We start from the raw sequence: 15,837 nt of genomic DNA on the forward strand, positions 1-15,837 counted from the left end.
CTGGAAGGAAAGAGGAAGACAAGCGGTCGCTGAGGTAAACTTGTTTTCCGTTCAGCTGGACGGACATTTACCTCACATCACCCCAGGTCTACTCCTGGCAGACATTCACACCAGGCACACTCCTCCCAAGAAGTGATAAAGGCTGAAGGTTAAAAAGATTATCTGCTGTTTAATTGGGTAGGCTGCTTGGTTGCTTTTTGTGGAGTTCCTACAGAATACAGATTGTGGCTTGAAACACATCACTCACATTCAACTGGATGAAGAATTTCTGGAGACCTCAAAAGCTCTCACATGGGTCTTTAGGTTTTTTAAAAATGGTATTCAGTAGCTTTTGTTGCCATCATTCCTGCTTGCTTTCAGGCTGTACTGAGTGGCTTGCCTGACGGCACAGATAGCATTTCAATTGTGCTCTTCATGTCATGTTAGAAAGCCTGAACGTGGAATGGGTGTCTCATTGGCCCTGTGAAAGCATCCCTTTGTGTTGGCTGGAACAGCACCCAACCACAAAAACCGTCTCGTAATATGTGAGCAAGACCCTAATGACCCTATGAATCACTCTGGTGCAGCAATTCACAGGGTTGGGTGACACAGTCCCACTGATGCTATTTAAAGACAACTCTTCCCCTTTTGCCAGCACCAAGATTCAGCCCAACTAAGACTTATCCAGCAGTAGACATTAACACTAGCAGTAATAATTTAACCCTTTGAGAAAAGCTTAGATTGGTGTAATGCTGCTTAGGATTGCACCGACAGTGAGGAAGTATGGGTGTTGTATTGTATGCTGTGTGCCCTTTAGACTTGTACAATGGATGTTGTATTCTATGAAGCGCTTTTGTCTCTGTGGAAATTCCATTGGCAACATTGTAGAATTCCAGTTGACATCACATCCGTCATCATGTAAGTAAAATAAAGATTTGCTAAACTCACAATTATGAACAAAAAGGTATACAAGGGAGCTACATTACCAGCCATTAGATAAACAATGGCTCTCTGCTCACAAGATCTTTTTGGTGATTGCCACAGGATAATAGCCCCTGGCTTCCATCTGTGAAATGAGATGCTAAAGGACATGTCAACTCATCACAGTAGCCTACTATGGATGGATTCACACAAGTATTTATTGTGGATGCATGCATGAACTGATGGTGGCTCTAACTGTATGGAGAGCTGACTGCACATTGCCTGTGGGCAAACAGTCCAAATCATACTCCCTGATCGTGAGAATGTGGAAACCTTCAACTCATAATGCGGCCAGAGTCTATAAATAGCCATTTTCCCTGGGTGGAGCTGCTGTAGTAAGAATTTAAGGGATCGCTACATGGTTAATATTTCTATATTGTAATGAGGTTAGGGGCTTGGCATTAGTGGCAAAGTGGCTAGAACTGGTTGGATAAGCTAATACATCGTGGAATATTCACAACCATTTTATCTGAAGAGGAAAATTGGCAGCAAGAGAATGTCTGCTACAATATGTCTCTAAGTTAAATTGAAAGGTCAGCTTCATCAAGGAAGAACTCACACAGCTCTTCCCGTTGTTAGGACCAATACGGAAAAATTAGGAAAAATAAGTGAGGAATGGAAGTTAAGAGGCAGTCTCTCCAAAGGCAGAGCTCCTGGAGGAGGAGGAAGAAGAGGAAGAAGAAGAGTTGGTTCTTATATGCTGCTTTTCTGTACCGGAAGGAGTCTCAAAGTGGCTTGCAATCGCCTTCCCTTTCCTCTCCCCACAACAGACACCTTTTGAGGTGGGTGAGGCTGAGAGAGCCCTGTTATTACTGCTTGGTCAGAATAGCTTTATCAGTGCTTTGGCAAGATCAAAGTCAGCCAGCTGGCTGCATGTACAGGAGGAGGAGTGGGGAATCAAACCCAGCTTGCCAGATTAGAAGTCATGCTCCTAACCACGACACCAGGCAGTGGCTTGAAGGATAGGATCCTCAGGAAGGTTATGTGGAAGAGGGGGACTGAAGAGATGGACAAAGCATACAGGGAAGAGAGAAAAGTAGCAACCAATTGGAAAGGTGTGGCTGTGGTAAAACACTGACTACCAGTTTACAGCTGATCTGCACACTTTGAATGCTACTTTGGTGTTTCTTGCAGAAAGCACAATCAGCTGCTGATTTTTATGGTCTCGGGTGAACGTTGGATGGCTGCAATTTTTTGCCCCCCTTTCCCAACAGACAAAAGTACAGACTTATACTAGCTTGGCCTTGATCCCAGTGAAATCAGCAGAAAAACCATACATTACAGCCTGGAAGATCCATTCATCTTTCCTTCCTTATCTAGCACTTCCTATTCCTTATCTAGCACTTTATATCCCTCATCTAGGACTTCATATCCACTTTCACATTGCTGCAGCACATCCTAACCCACTATTTGAATGCAGAATAACAAGCTGGTGATAGTCCAATAGTGTCCTGGGATAAAGAATCAATACCATACACTTGCTGGAATGACCGTTGCTAGGTCCTCCTTGGCCACCAGGTGTGGTAGAATTGCCAGCGCCAGGTTGGAAAACTTCTGGAGATTTAGGAGTGGGGTCTGGAGAGGTCAGGGGCTTCAATGGGGCACAATGCCGTAGAGTCCACCTTCCAAAATAGCCATTTCTCCTGGCAGACTGAATCTTTGTCGTCTAGAGGTGAGCTGTAATTCCAGGAGATGCTCAGCTCTCACCTGGAGGCTGGAATGCCTAGCCAGAAGGAGGGTGATGCAAGTCTGCAGCAGCAAAACTGAAGTTTTGTGCTGTTTTAAAAGCAAAGAAATCTACTCTTTCCTTTATTTAACTTTGACATTTAGACCCTGGTTTCATCCCAATGGGGAACCAAGACAGTTTGCAACATAGTTCTTCCTCCTTCATTTCATCCTTGCAATAACCCTATGTTAGGCTGAGAGAGTGTGGCTGGCCCAAAGTTACCCACTGAGCTTATTTAGCAGACTGGGGATTCAGTCTCTCAGATCCTGTTCTGAAACTCTAATCACAACATAGTGCTGGTATTGTATGTATAGCAGCAATTACTTGTTCTGGGCCAGAGCTAACCATCAAATGCACATGACCAAAAAAGCTTATAATGCAATATGTTCCTTGAAGGTGCTGTGCAACTCTGTTGTGAATCTATTTAGACTACCTGTGCACCAAGCTAAGGTAACAAGTCACATCAGAGGGGATTTAACCGGGAGCTGCAGTATGTTAAGTAGGATGAGAGTCACACCCCATCATTCCACAGCAAGTGTTCTTTTTTTGAAACCACCTTGACAGGGACCCAGCTGGATCTTATACAGCTTGAGCCATTTCAAAGGAAATCCAGTTCAACGCTTGAAAGACACCAACTTTGCTAATCCCAGTGCTTCATTATTTATGTGCAAAGTATCCACTCATTATGTAACAGCACAGAAAGAGACGTAGGATTTCTGTAGTTGCCTAACCTGTGAACATGCAGCAGGTTTACACAGGTTCAAACAATGTTTCCTCTCTACAGCACACATTGACGGATTCAGCTGGAGAAGGATTCTGCTGACCTGCCTGCTAAATCTGGCTTTTTTATCTGCTGTAAACCTTTGCAAAGCACCTGGGCGTGTAGGTCATCCCAGTGGCAGAATACAAGAGCTTGTTCACTCTGCCTCATGTATAACCTGAAACGAGAACCAGGTTCCTATTCCGCTGGCAGACAAAAATCTGCATTTTAAGGAATCCAGTCTAGTTTTTGAGATCCCCTGGATAGTTAGTGAGATGAATGTCAGTTAAATAGCAATATACATGGTTTTCCACAATCACCACAGAAGTAATTGCATGCCAATTATTAAGCTGTGAAATCAGATGCAATCCTAATACACGCAGGTAATAAATCCGAAAGCTACCATTAACTACTGCACCGGTATTAGATAATTTGCAAAGGAATCTGGGAGGGGGAACACACACAGAATGGATTCAAAATGTGGAGAAAAGGAGGTACTGCAGTCATTAGAGAAATGGGTTCCTCCAAGGCTAACGATTTCTCTTTGTAAGGGGCCATGCTCCTTGTATTCCCCCTTTGACTAATTCTTTTATTTTCAATTGAAAATTCTAACCAAACTTTTCTTTCCATGCCAGGACCAAATGTTTCTTCTGAAAGTGAAAAGTCAGTGCCAATAGTAAAGAACTAATTTCATCCCACAAGCAAAAGATTTTTCTTCAGTTTCACAAAGCAAAAGTGTATAATCATCCTGTTATAAAATATCCATTTGCAGTCCCACATTCTGCGAGATCTGGTTTAGCTGAAAACTGCCTTACACTCTTTGCGGGAGTCTTTAAATAAAACAGTCTGCCAATGACAAATCTAAGCTTACAGTTGCATAATCAATTGGCTTCGAAGAGGTCTTCATCTAAAATGCTATCTTAGGGATGGAAAAATAATCATAATACCTTATATTTATAGTATCCAAATGAAAGCTCTCAGAGAACAGATGATTAGAGGGTCATGATTCCATTTTACATTCCAGTGGGCATGTGGAAAATTAGGATTGGCAAACGAAAGGCAGGGGCTAGAGATCTCCTGGGGTTTACTATTGATCTCTAGGCAACTGGGATCTGTTTCCCTGAAGAAAATGGCTCCTTTGGATAGAAGGTTGACTCTGTAGTATTGTACCTCAGTGAAGCCCCTCCCCTCTCCAAATCCCACTCTTCCCAGGCTCCACCCACAAGGAAAACCCGCTTAACACTTGACAAGAGGGTACATATGACTGAACTATGCCGGAGAAAGCACTTATAAGATTAGGTTTGTTAGTCCCTAATCTTCGGATCCCCTGGTATTACAACTCATCTCCAGGTGACAGAGATCAGTCTCCCTGGAGAAAATGGCTGCTTTGGAGGGTAGACTTCATAGCATTATACTCTATTGAGACCCCACCCCCAAAGTCTCCAGGTATTCACAACCCAGAACTGGCAACTCTATGTAAGATAGTAGGTGGATGGCTCTCAAAACTGGGTGGGTGGGGAGATAAAGCATTACCTCAGCAACAAATCTACAGTCTTGAGAGATGGGAGGGAAAATGACTTCCCCACAACAGGACTGCTATCATTAGTATCTGAGTTTCACACAATTGATAATGTATTATGGCATCCCAAGACCCCATGGCATCTTCTTGTGTATTTATGTTGGGTTACTTTTCAAAGTGATTTGGGGAGCCCATAAGAAACACCAAGAAATTACACTGACAGGTTCAAGAATGCTGTTGGATGTATGTGTGTGTTGTGGTATTTGTCTCCTCTATAAAGTGTACTCACTGTGGAGGTGAATAAATGGTCTGCCCTAAGGCCAGAGAGACACAGCAGGCAGGATGTCTTTAAAACCTTCTTTAATGTGCAGAGCAGCAAGGCAGGGAAGAACTGACTGAACAGGGAAGAACTGACTAGCAACAACACAATTCTAGCCAGTAGATCCCAGATGACACACCCATTCATGTAACAGAGAGAGGTCCACTTAAGAGACAGGTTCCCTATACTACATGACTCTGTAAACTGTTGCCTAGCAACATAAAACGGTAACCCTCACTGGCTCCCTTTCAGGGATCTTGGGAAAAGAATATGATTGCCTTTCTTCCCAGCTGAAGTGCTCTTCTCTACCTGTGTGAGCTGTCAATTTGGCACTTGCTATATGGTGGCCAAATTCTAGGTGATAGCTGGGAATCTCCTGCTATTATAACTGATCTCCAGATGACAGAGATCTGTTCACCTGGAGAAAATGGCCACCTGGAGAAGTTGGACTCTATGACATTATGCTCCAAACTCTGCCCTCTTCAGGCTCCACCCCCAAAACCTCCAGGAGTTTTACAACCCGGAGCTGACAGCCCTAGCTTGCCATCTGCATTCTGGTACGGGCCCCTCTTTCCCAGCATCTCAGACCCAATTTAAACTTAATGTTGGTGGGCAAATGGAACTTAGTCACCTGATATTGTACATACCCTGCATCTCCATAAGCTGGGCTCTTTGCCAGTACATGTGTGGCATTGGCATAAAGCATTTCTGTAGGATGAGCAGGCATTGTGCTGGCATGCTGATGTTAAACACACAGGCCAAGAGAGCCCCTGTTGGATTTTAGTTTCATTCTATCCATTAATTACTTAGTAGGCACAAGCAGATCCAGTTTAAGCAAGGAGCTGAGTGTGTGCAATATTGGACAGGTAAGTTCTAGTACCACACTTAATTCAAGGCTCACAGAAATGTCCATTAAATGGCAAGGGCAGCTGATATCCAGATTTTCTTGAAAGAAAATGGCTTTCACACCATAGATAATCAGTAAGCTAGCAAGATAACCAATTCTACTTGGAGAGATCCAACAGGAGAGAGGGTGGACATTTTGACCAAGGTTCAACAACAACAACAATGGAAGAATTCGGATTCTCCAGACTCATTTAGGGAAGTTTCACAAGAACTGATGAACCATTTCAATATTTTCGGTTTCTGTTCTCCAAAGACGTCAGGGATGCTTCTGGCATTTCGATACCACCACATATACTCATCTCTGAAGACACCGTTCTCAGCTTTAAAACGGACACAGCTTTAAAACGGAGTGGATGAAGAATGCTATGTTAACATTAACCCTAGGTCTGTTGCTTACCATCCCCGCCTCCATTTTTTATTTCAACATCAGTTTCAAAAGTGGTTTGTCAGGAGGCCAGGTGGTGGTGAAAAGTAAATATGCATGTTCAAAATACACAAACCCAGCATCCACAAACACATGCAAGTAGTTGAATGGTATCTTGTCTATGTCAGAAAATGCCTCAAAATGCCTGGAAGCATCATTTCCTCAAGCAGCTAAACACATCCCTTAAGCAAGGCATTAGGGCTGCTATAAAGTTTATGAAGTGCTTTAAGCAAAAACAAAAGAGAAGCTACAAACATTGGGAAAAACAAAAGAGAAACTACAAATATTGGGAAACACTGGGGAAAAAATTCCTTGGTTGTTTCAATCAAAAGTGAGTTTCAGTTTTATTGCATTTCTATTGTGAAGGTTCTTTCTATATGAGTTCCCCATCTCCTCTGTCATTTTTCTAAAGCCCTGTTCCCCTGCCTTTCACCTGAGTTTTTCATTGTCAGTTCATTAGCTGCAATCTTCCTTCAGCCAACCTATATGTACCTGGGCTCCTTTCCTTTTATCTTCTTTAGAACCCAGCATGTCTTTTCAGACCTCATTTTAACTTATAAAGCTACTGTTACTATTAGTCTAAGGCTTGAAATTCAATCACAGTGTAAACTTCTCCTTCCTTGCAGGTACACTAGATCTTGAACATTCAGCTTTATTCCTTGAGTTTCAGAATACTTTATGCCACTACTACATCAGCTCTGCTAATCCATATCATGGACTTCTGGGAACACAATGCAGTATCAACTGCTTCCTTCTAATTCCCTAGTTTGATTCCAAGAGAGTATTAGAGGAGTAAGAACTGGCATAGCAAAACTTGTGAACTCTAGAGAAGGGCAGAAACGTTTTTTTTTCTCAAAAATATACACGTCTTATTTTTCCAGATCAACATTTTCTCTTATTTTCAGAAAGGGGAAATATGGTCTATCGCAAAGTACAAGTAATGACTAATTAATAGGACAAGTACCGCAACAGATAACCCGAGATTCACTTGAGACCCTCTTCCCACTAGGACAGGAATTTCTCCCATGCAGGCCCCACTGAAATTGTGCAAGGGAATGATGGCTTGAGGCTGGATTATTCTGATTTTCACTCATTCTGCTGTCCTTACATCTCCCTTACATCTACAACAAACATCTGCAACATCAGTTTTACTAAACATTTTGGAAGCCTCACACGTGCTGGATTTTATTTTCATTCTGCCCATTAATTCCTTAATAGGCATTTTTTTTTTTTTGGAATGCCACCCAAGCATTTATTTATTCAAAACATTTTGATGGTGAATTTCCACCCAATTGGGATCTACAAGGCAGTGAACGTTAAACTGTAAAACCATTAAAAATACAGTTAAAAATATAAAACGATTCAAGTAAAACACACAAGCAACACGAGAAGGAAGGCCAGTTACCATTATTGGGGGAAATGTCAGACAAAACAAAAAAGTCATCAAGAGAATGTATGAAGACTTGCTCTGGCAGGTTAAGCATGGCAGGAAGGAATGTACTGGGGTGACTGGGCTGTCAACACAGTATTGACTCGCCACCCCCACCTGGAAAGGAAATGCATCCAGAAAAGGGAAAGAGACTGGGAGGTTAATAGGGAGAGAAATAAACATTTCCCTTTTAAGCAAGTGCTTGGTTGCCTGAAAACCCAAGAGTGGCTGGTCGTGAGCAACAGTGCAACTGATGTAGGAACACTGGGGCAGGTTATTGTTTGTGTGAGGGGCGGACATCCAACCACCCTACTGTGAGCTCTGTCAAGGAGAGAACAGAACATAAGAGGGGTCTCATCGGATCACATCAGTGGTGCATCTAGTTCAGCACCCACCTGTATAGGGTGAACAACCAGTTGCCCTGGCGGGAGGGGGGAGCCATGAAAACCTCCACATCCAAGTCACAGCCTGTCTACAAAGCACTGTTCGCCCAAGACTGGGAGAGGGTAGGCACCCCCCCCCCCCAATCTTCCTCAAATCTGGTTTTTAACGGGACGTAAACAAAAAACACGGTCTTAACAATCCTTTCTAAATCTAAGGCTCTTTCTTTCACCTCCGCCCCCACTTGGGCACCCCAGCTACAAAGAGCCACTTCAGACGCCCGAGAGGCGAAGATCTGGCCTTTGTTTGGATGGGAGGAGGAGACCCCACGCTTGGCTCGGATTTGCCAAGAGCGAAGCATGGCCAGTTGCCTGGTCAGTTCCCCAGGCCGGCTCTTGGCACGCTTTCCGGCCGCCAGCCACCGTCCAGGCGGCCGTGCCCTCAGGGGGATCTGGACGTGTCGCTATTTACAGAGGGAAAGGTCATGTCGTCCCTCCGGTTTCCTCCGGGCTGCGGAGCAGATCGCAGGCAGGCTTTCCTTATGCGAATGCTTCCCTCCCCGCCCCCGCTCCTCCCTCGGGCACTTTCCACCTGCCTGCCTGCCTGGTTTTGCACGCGGAGCGGAGCGCGGTGGGAGAGAGCTCGGATTACCTGTGCAGCGCCACGCCGCTTCTCTCCAGTCCAGCCACGGCCAAAGAGGGACGAGGAGACCCGGGCACTGAAGCGCCGGCGGAAAGTTGAGCGGCAGGCGGTGGACGGGGATGCAGAGCAGCCATCCCCCCACCCCGGGCGAGGGGAAAGGGACCGCTCCGGCTCTCTCGTTGTCCTCCTCCTCCTCCTCCCCTTTGCAGGAAAGAACCAATGCAAAAGAGTCTCTCGCCGGGGCGGGGTCTGGGGGCCGGAGGAAAGCCAAGGGGCCACGCGATTGGCTGGCGAGGGAGGAGGGTGTGGCAGGCCGTCAAAGGGTGTTCCCTCGTTTCCACCCGGGATGCGCTCGGGATGCTGGTGGCCGCGGAGGGACCCGATTCTGCTCCTCGGTCTCTCCCGTATCAGTTTCGGAGGGGTTCTTCATCCCGTCCCGGATCCTTATTCAGGCTGTCAACGGGGGGGGGAAAGAAACAGCAACCCCCACGCCGCGTTCGCTTCCCTGCCGCCACGGTTCGTTTGTACATTCTCTTTCGTATATCTGTGCCCTTGCAAACTCCCTCACTTCTGACAAAGTATTCCAGTCATCCGAAGAATGCGTGGAGGCCGTAGCATAACACGGTCAAGTACGTGGGATTCTTGTGTGTGCGCGTGAAACAGAGAAAGGTAAGCAAAACCAAAGCAACAAACATCAACCCCCCGATTATGGTTGCCAGTTCCAGGTGGGGGCTGGAGATCTGGAATGACAACTGATCTGCAAGCAACATAACCCCCCTTTTTTGTTTCAAAATCATTTATTCAACTTCTCTTGGAGAAAATGGCTGTTTTAGAACATGTATTCCATGGCTTTATACCCAACCTGACCAAGGTCTTTCCCCTCTTTAGACCTCACTGCCCCAGGCTCCATCCTCAAATCTCCAGGTTTTCCCAGACCAGGAGTTGGCAGCCCTCTCCCCAGTACAGCAGGCAAAAGAGACATGTGCTGTCTATGTCTGTCAGAACAATCCTATGCAGAATTACTGCCCTGCCCATTGAAGCCAATGGTCTGACACAGGTGTAACTTTGTGGAGCAATCCACCTATCAACATTTAGTCTAATCAAGAGTTCTAGAGACCTGAAAGCCATCTTTCATCTCGGCAAAAGAGCAGAGGTAATGCAAGTGGTAGAGTTTGTGCGTCTCCAGTTATACCCGTCTCTTAGTGGTTCTCAACCTGGGGGTCGGTACCCCTTTGGGGGTCAAACAACCTTTTCACAGGGGTTGCAGTGGGGTGAGCAGCCTGGGATTCCTTAACTAGTATTTGTTCCATCCTGGGGTCAAGGATTCACAATTCACAGTAAACAGGCATTGTGTACACGAGAGTGACAAGGAATAGAAGGTACCACTAAGAGCCTAATACACTCATCATTTAGAGCTGCATTTGCTGGCAGGGCTCATGGGAATTGTAGTCCATGGACATCTGGAGGACCACAGGTTGACTACCCCTGATTTAAAGAGCATGGAGACAGACTGGGAAGAAAAAGCAGCCCCTGGAAAAAGGCCCTGCCTCTTGGCCCACCCCAACCCCAAAAAGGAGGAAGAATCTCTTTGCCTGCTTAGCCAGGCCCACTACATACCAGCTCAGCTGGGTGTTGCCATCTCTGTGCCACTTAGACAGGTGTCACCCTTCTTGCCATTAGCCTATCAGGAACAATTTTTTCACAGTCAGAGTAGTTCAGCAGTGGAATCAGTTGCCTAAGGAGGTGGTGAGCTCCCCCTCACTGGCAGTCTTCAAGTAGCGTCTGGACAGATACTTATCCTGGATGCTTTAGGCTGATCCTGCAGTCAGCAGGGGGTAGGACTAGATGGCCTGTATGGCCCCTTCCAACTCTATAATTCTGTGGGAAGTTCTGGTCTCTATAATGGCCTATCTCCTCTGGGTTTCTGTAATCAGATCTCCCAAAGTATAATTTAGTATTGGAAAACATCTGCAGAGAAACCACTGATATAGGTCAGAGCTGCCACGGGAGAAGGATTTTTAAGGCTTCCCCCTCTGTCAATCAAAATTCCCCTCCTCTAGGCTGTCTTTAAATCTTCTTTGGAGGAGAAAGGAGCCCTTTGCATGTTATTTGGTTCTGGAACATAGGCCTGCATGTACAAACGGGCAAAGATTCCCCCCCGCACATCCAATATATATAGGATATTTTACCCATCAGATTTAACGCTATTAACTCATAGAACCCTTTTGAATGCTACCCTGCAGAACATGCCCAGACATATTGATTTCTCTAGCAAGATCATCTGTTCTCCTCCATGCGCAATATTTACTCAAAGGTTAACATAACTCAGCATCGCCCGCAAACTGTTGCATGTAACATTCTCTGACTCATTCAATAAGTATTATAGGGCAAACAGGATGATTTATATTTATATTTCAGCAATAGCAACACAGTGCAAGACTCCCTTCTGTTCATTACCAGCAGCTGGCATTGGTATGAAAATGAAAAACATTAATTAGCAAGCACCATCTTAGAAGAAAATTTCCTTCCTCCCTCTCTCTCAGAGGAGTGAAAGAATCTTAAAATGGTGCCTTCTGCTATATATGTAGGCATAACAAAAACGTAAGCTTTCCTCCTCATTAAACGTTATTGTTTCATTAATTTACACATCTAGGCACATTTATTTAATTATGGCTCACTTATATCAACTAAGATTTCTTTCATCAGATGGCATCACCAGCAATTTTTATTCTGGGCAGCCTGTTTATATAGCGTAGTTCCTGATCCGAATTGAAAGTGCAAAATGCTGTTTACAAAGAACCAGCGATGATACTATCTATAATTTAAGATTCAGGGGTAGGGCACCTGCTCTGCACACAGAAGGCACTAGGTACAATTCACAGCAGCCCCAGTTATACGATCATGCAGAAGATGATGCGAAAGATTTTACCTGAGACCCTGGGTAAAGGTAAAGGTAAAGGTAAAGGTATCCCCTGTGCAAGCAGCAAGTCATGTCTGAACCTTGGGGTGATGCCCTCCAGCGTTTTCATGGCAGACTCAATACGGGGTGGTTTGCCAGTGCCTTCCCCAGTCATTACCGTTTACCCCCCAGCAAGCTGGGTAGGTGAGACAAAACTGAGAATTTCTGAATAATAATCAGACCCAAAGATTTCTGAATATCTGCCATTAATTTTCAGTCTGGATGAACACAGTTTATTCTGATTTTGGTTTTGATAAGCTAACAGCCAAATTTTCTCCCCTAGACAAATTTTGTTCTTATTGCAGAATTGCCTGGAATAAATTAGTCAGATGGGAACAATCAGGACACATGCATGCTATCTTATGAATCACCAAAATTTTAGATTTTGCACCGCTTCTTTTAGTGTGTAGTGCTCTGTCCAGTGTCCATTTTTATCATGTCTTTTCACTGTGTTCTTTTTTGGCCTGGTTTCCTTTTGCCTAGTACAATGCCTCAAATGTGTGGGAGTAGCTATATGCATAGGTCCAATGTTTGAGAGCAGTTTTGCACATAGACAAATAATGATTGACAGAGCCATGCCATAAAGCTTATCCACGTGTTTCCCTTTCATGTCTGAACCACTCTGAACTCTCTTTCCCCTTAGGCTCCAGCAAGAGCCAGCCCAATAATAATAAAGAACAAACTTGCTTGCCTCTGGTGTGTTCCCCATTGGAATTTTGTTCAGCTAGGCGTCCCATTTCAGAGGCTCCATCTTTGTTAGACAAGTCACTGAAGAAAAGGAATCTGGGGTAGGAATATTTTTTGGGGGGAAGCAGTGGATTCAAACCCTGTGTAACCTGTTGCTTCACAGTCGCTTTGTTCCAGTGAAACCATTTCACCAGCAGCTCCCTGTTTACCTGGCGTGAGTATACATTTCCACTACTAAACAAATCTTTGCATGCCAGGACAAGTGTTCTCAGTCCAATCTAAGGATGGGCTCATATTGTATGTTGTCTCCAGTGGTTTTCAGGCAAACACAATTACAACATTAGTTCAGAGCGTCTGTCTGGGTTTGTTCAAGCTTGAAGATGGAGGAAGAAGCATTTCGGGATTTGCCTCCTGATGATTCTAAAAAAAATATACCACAAGATCATTACTTGGGAGTGTCTTCAAATATTGGGCTATCCAGAATACTGGATGAAATATATGAATCTTTAGCCATCTTGGTGTAGTGGTTAGGAGCACGGACTTATAATCTGGTGAGCCGGGTTGATTCCCCGTTCCCCACCGGTGCTGATAAAGCTGTTCTGACTGAGTAGTAATATCAGGGCTCTCTCAGCCTTACCTACCTCACAGGGTGTCTGTTGTGGGAGAGGAAAGGGAAGGCGACTGTAAGCTGCTTTGTGACTCCTTCAGGTAGAGGAAAAGCGACATATAAAATCTTGATCCTCCTCCTCCTGTCATCTTGTTCAGCGTTCTTATTTCACCCTCCTCCTCTTCCTCCTCTTGAATCTTCTTGAATAGAGGGGCAGTGGGGGAAAAAGAGCAGGCAGCTGTAGAGTGAGATCATATGATGTCACTTTGTTCAGCATTCTTATTTTACTCCACTCCCTTCTGTGTGATTCTTGCCAGGAAGAACCAAACACTGCTAATATCCAAGTCTCTAAACAAAACAACACGCCACGGTCTGTAGATAAGCGCCTCTTAGCCATATGGATTTTGATTGGAAAGGGATTTAACTACACACTTCATTCTCTTGAAATAAACAGGACTGCAAAGTGATTAAGCCTGAAGTTTAAAAAAAAATCTATTTAAGTTTAGAGCGACCGATATGTCATAGTGCAATCCAATGGGTTTTGGACTGGAGCTATTACAGGATTACACTGTCAGTTGACTTTTCAGAGCACAGTCCCCATTAAAATATTTATTAGAAATGTAATTAACAATACTGAATATTTCAGGCCATGGATGCCAGTCCTCAGGTAGGATGTGAGAATCCCTCGGTTTTACATCTCATCTCCAGGAGACAGAGATCAGTTCCCCTGGAGAAAAGGGCTGCTTTGGAGGGTGGAATCTGTAGCATTATACTGCATTAAGGTTCCTTCTCACCCTGAATCCCACCCACTCCCCCCCAGAGCCGGTAACCTTATTTCAAACCAACATAATCAGTCCAAGCCTGCACAAACAAGTTGACATAGTGTATTCTGAATGCAAAGCACAAAAATAAACTCTGGAGAAATCAGTGAATTTTAGAATTTTAGAATTCCTAGTCAGAAAAAATTAGCTTATAGAAATGAAATTCTTTTTTTCTCCTCCTATTATTCCCTTCAAAATGAGACAAGCAGGTATTTTTTATGGTTTCTTACTACTAGCAAAGCATCAGTATTGGAAAACATTGGGGACACAATTCTGAGTGCAGGTAACTCAGGCAATGAAAATATTTTGCAGATTTTAATTCTGCAGGGCCTCGCTACTCATATTAGGAAAAAGACTATACAAATACAAGAATGCCATCACCTTTCTATTCCAATGCTCCTCAAAAGGACTGAGATGATTCTCTGTTTGAGCCTGGGTCTCCTAATCCTGCACTCAAACCATTACACAAGGACATCCCAAAACAATGTAAGTACAGTCCTGATTGAAGAACACAGCAAGAAGAAAGTTAACATGACATAGCGGCTGGACTGTGGGAGTAGGAGTGTGAAGAGCTGGGTTAAAATCCCCCACTCTGTAGCTCACTGAAGGACCTTTGGCCCAACCTAATCTCCCTCGTAGGTTTGCTGTGAGATAATACTGTGGGAAGGGATCACGGACATCACCCCATGAGATCCTGACAATAAGGCTAGGATAAAAATCAAATAAAGGTGCAGCCTTAGCCTTGCGAAGTCCATAGAATCCTAGAATCATAGAGTTGGAAGGGGCCATACAGGCCATCAAGTCCAACCCCCTGCTCTACGAAGGATCAGACCTAAGCATCCTAAAACATACACCTTCCTTAAAAGTTACACTTTCCTCCCTGAGCTGAGAGGGACACGTCTCTAGATGATCCTGACCAATGCTCCATGAAAACCGAAACCCTGCTGATATGCCTGTGCAAGGTTACAAAGGAAAGTCAATGTGTTTCATATGCATTATGTCAGTAACCCTTTCAATACATGCCTTCTAACAGAGCCAAAACAGTGGTCTATCAAGGTCAGTGGCAGCGCTCCCCCAGGTCTCAGATGGAGGGCTTTCATGCCACCTCCTACTCAATTCTTTTTAGTCAGAGATTGAACCTAGGGGTCTCTGCATGCCAAGCAGATGCTCTACCACCGAGCCATGCCCCCCCCCCCAATGGATTCTTGAATCTGAAAAGGCAGGCAGCATTTTTTTCATATTACTGACTGGAGGTAGAGGCTGAGCACTGTCCCGGGGGACTCCCAGCAAACTGTAGCTGATTCGAAATGGGATCAAGACCCAGGTCAGAGCTCATGCATTGCATGTAATTTCTAAAAACCTTCTCTCGCAATCCCAGTGGCTTTTCTTTTCCAGAGCCTTTGGCTAGCTGGCAGGAGACCTGCCAAGGATATATGTCAGAACAAACCATTTCTTCAATTTAAAAAGACACATGATAAATAATAAATGATACAGAATAAGGTAAAGGTAAAGGTATCCCCTGTGCAAGCACTGGGTCATGTCTGACCCTTGGGGTGACGCCCTCTAGCGTTTTCATGGCAGACTCAATACGGGGTGGTTTGCCAGTGCCTTCCCCAGTCATTACCGTTTACCCCCCAGCAAGTAAGCTGGGTACTCATTTTACCGACCTCAGAAGGATGGAAGGCTGAGTCAACCTT

At 44.6% G+C, this 15,837-nt stretch overlaps 1 protein-coding gene across 1 annotated transcript in view; it reads right to left on the reverse strand.

Moving 5' to 3' along the window:
- STON2 (stonin 2) overlaps positions 1-9,282 on the reverse strand; it is a 91,107-nt gene extending 81,825 nt beyond the window's left edge. Inside the window, exon 1 of the mRNA XM_077323404.1 lies at positions 9,076-9,282. The gene's annotated coding sequence lies outside the window, so the exon portion shown is untranslated. The remainder of the gene's footprint in view (positions 1-9,075) is intronic.
- Positions 9,283-15,837: the final 6,555 nt, after the last annotated feature.

Source organism: Paroedura picta, chromosome 2, assembly GCF_049243985.1.
Source record: "Paroedura picta isolate Pp20150507F chromosome 2, Ppicta_v3.0, whole genome shotgun sequence".
Taxonomy (NCBI): Eukaryota; Metazoa; Chordata; class Lepidosauria; order Squamata; family Gekkonidae; genus Paroedura; species Paroedura picta.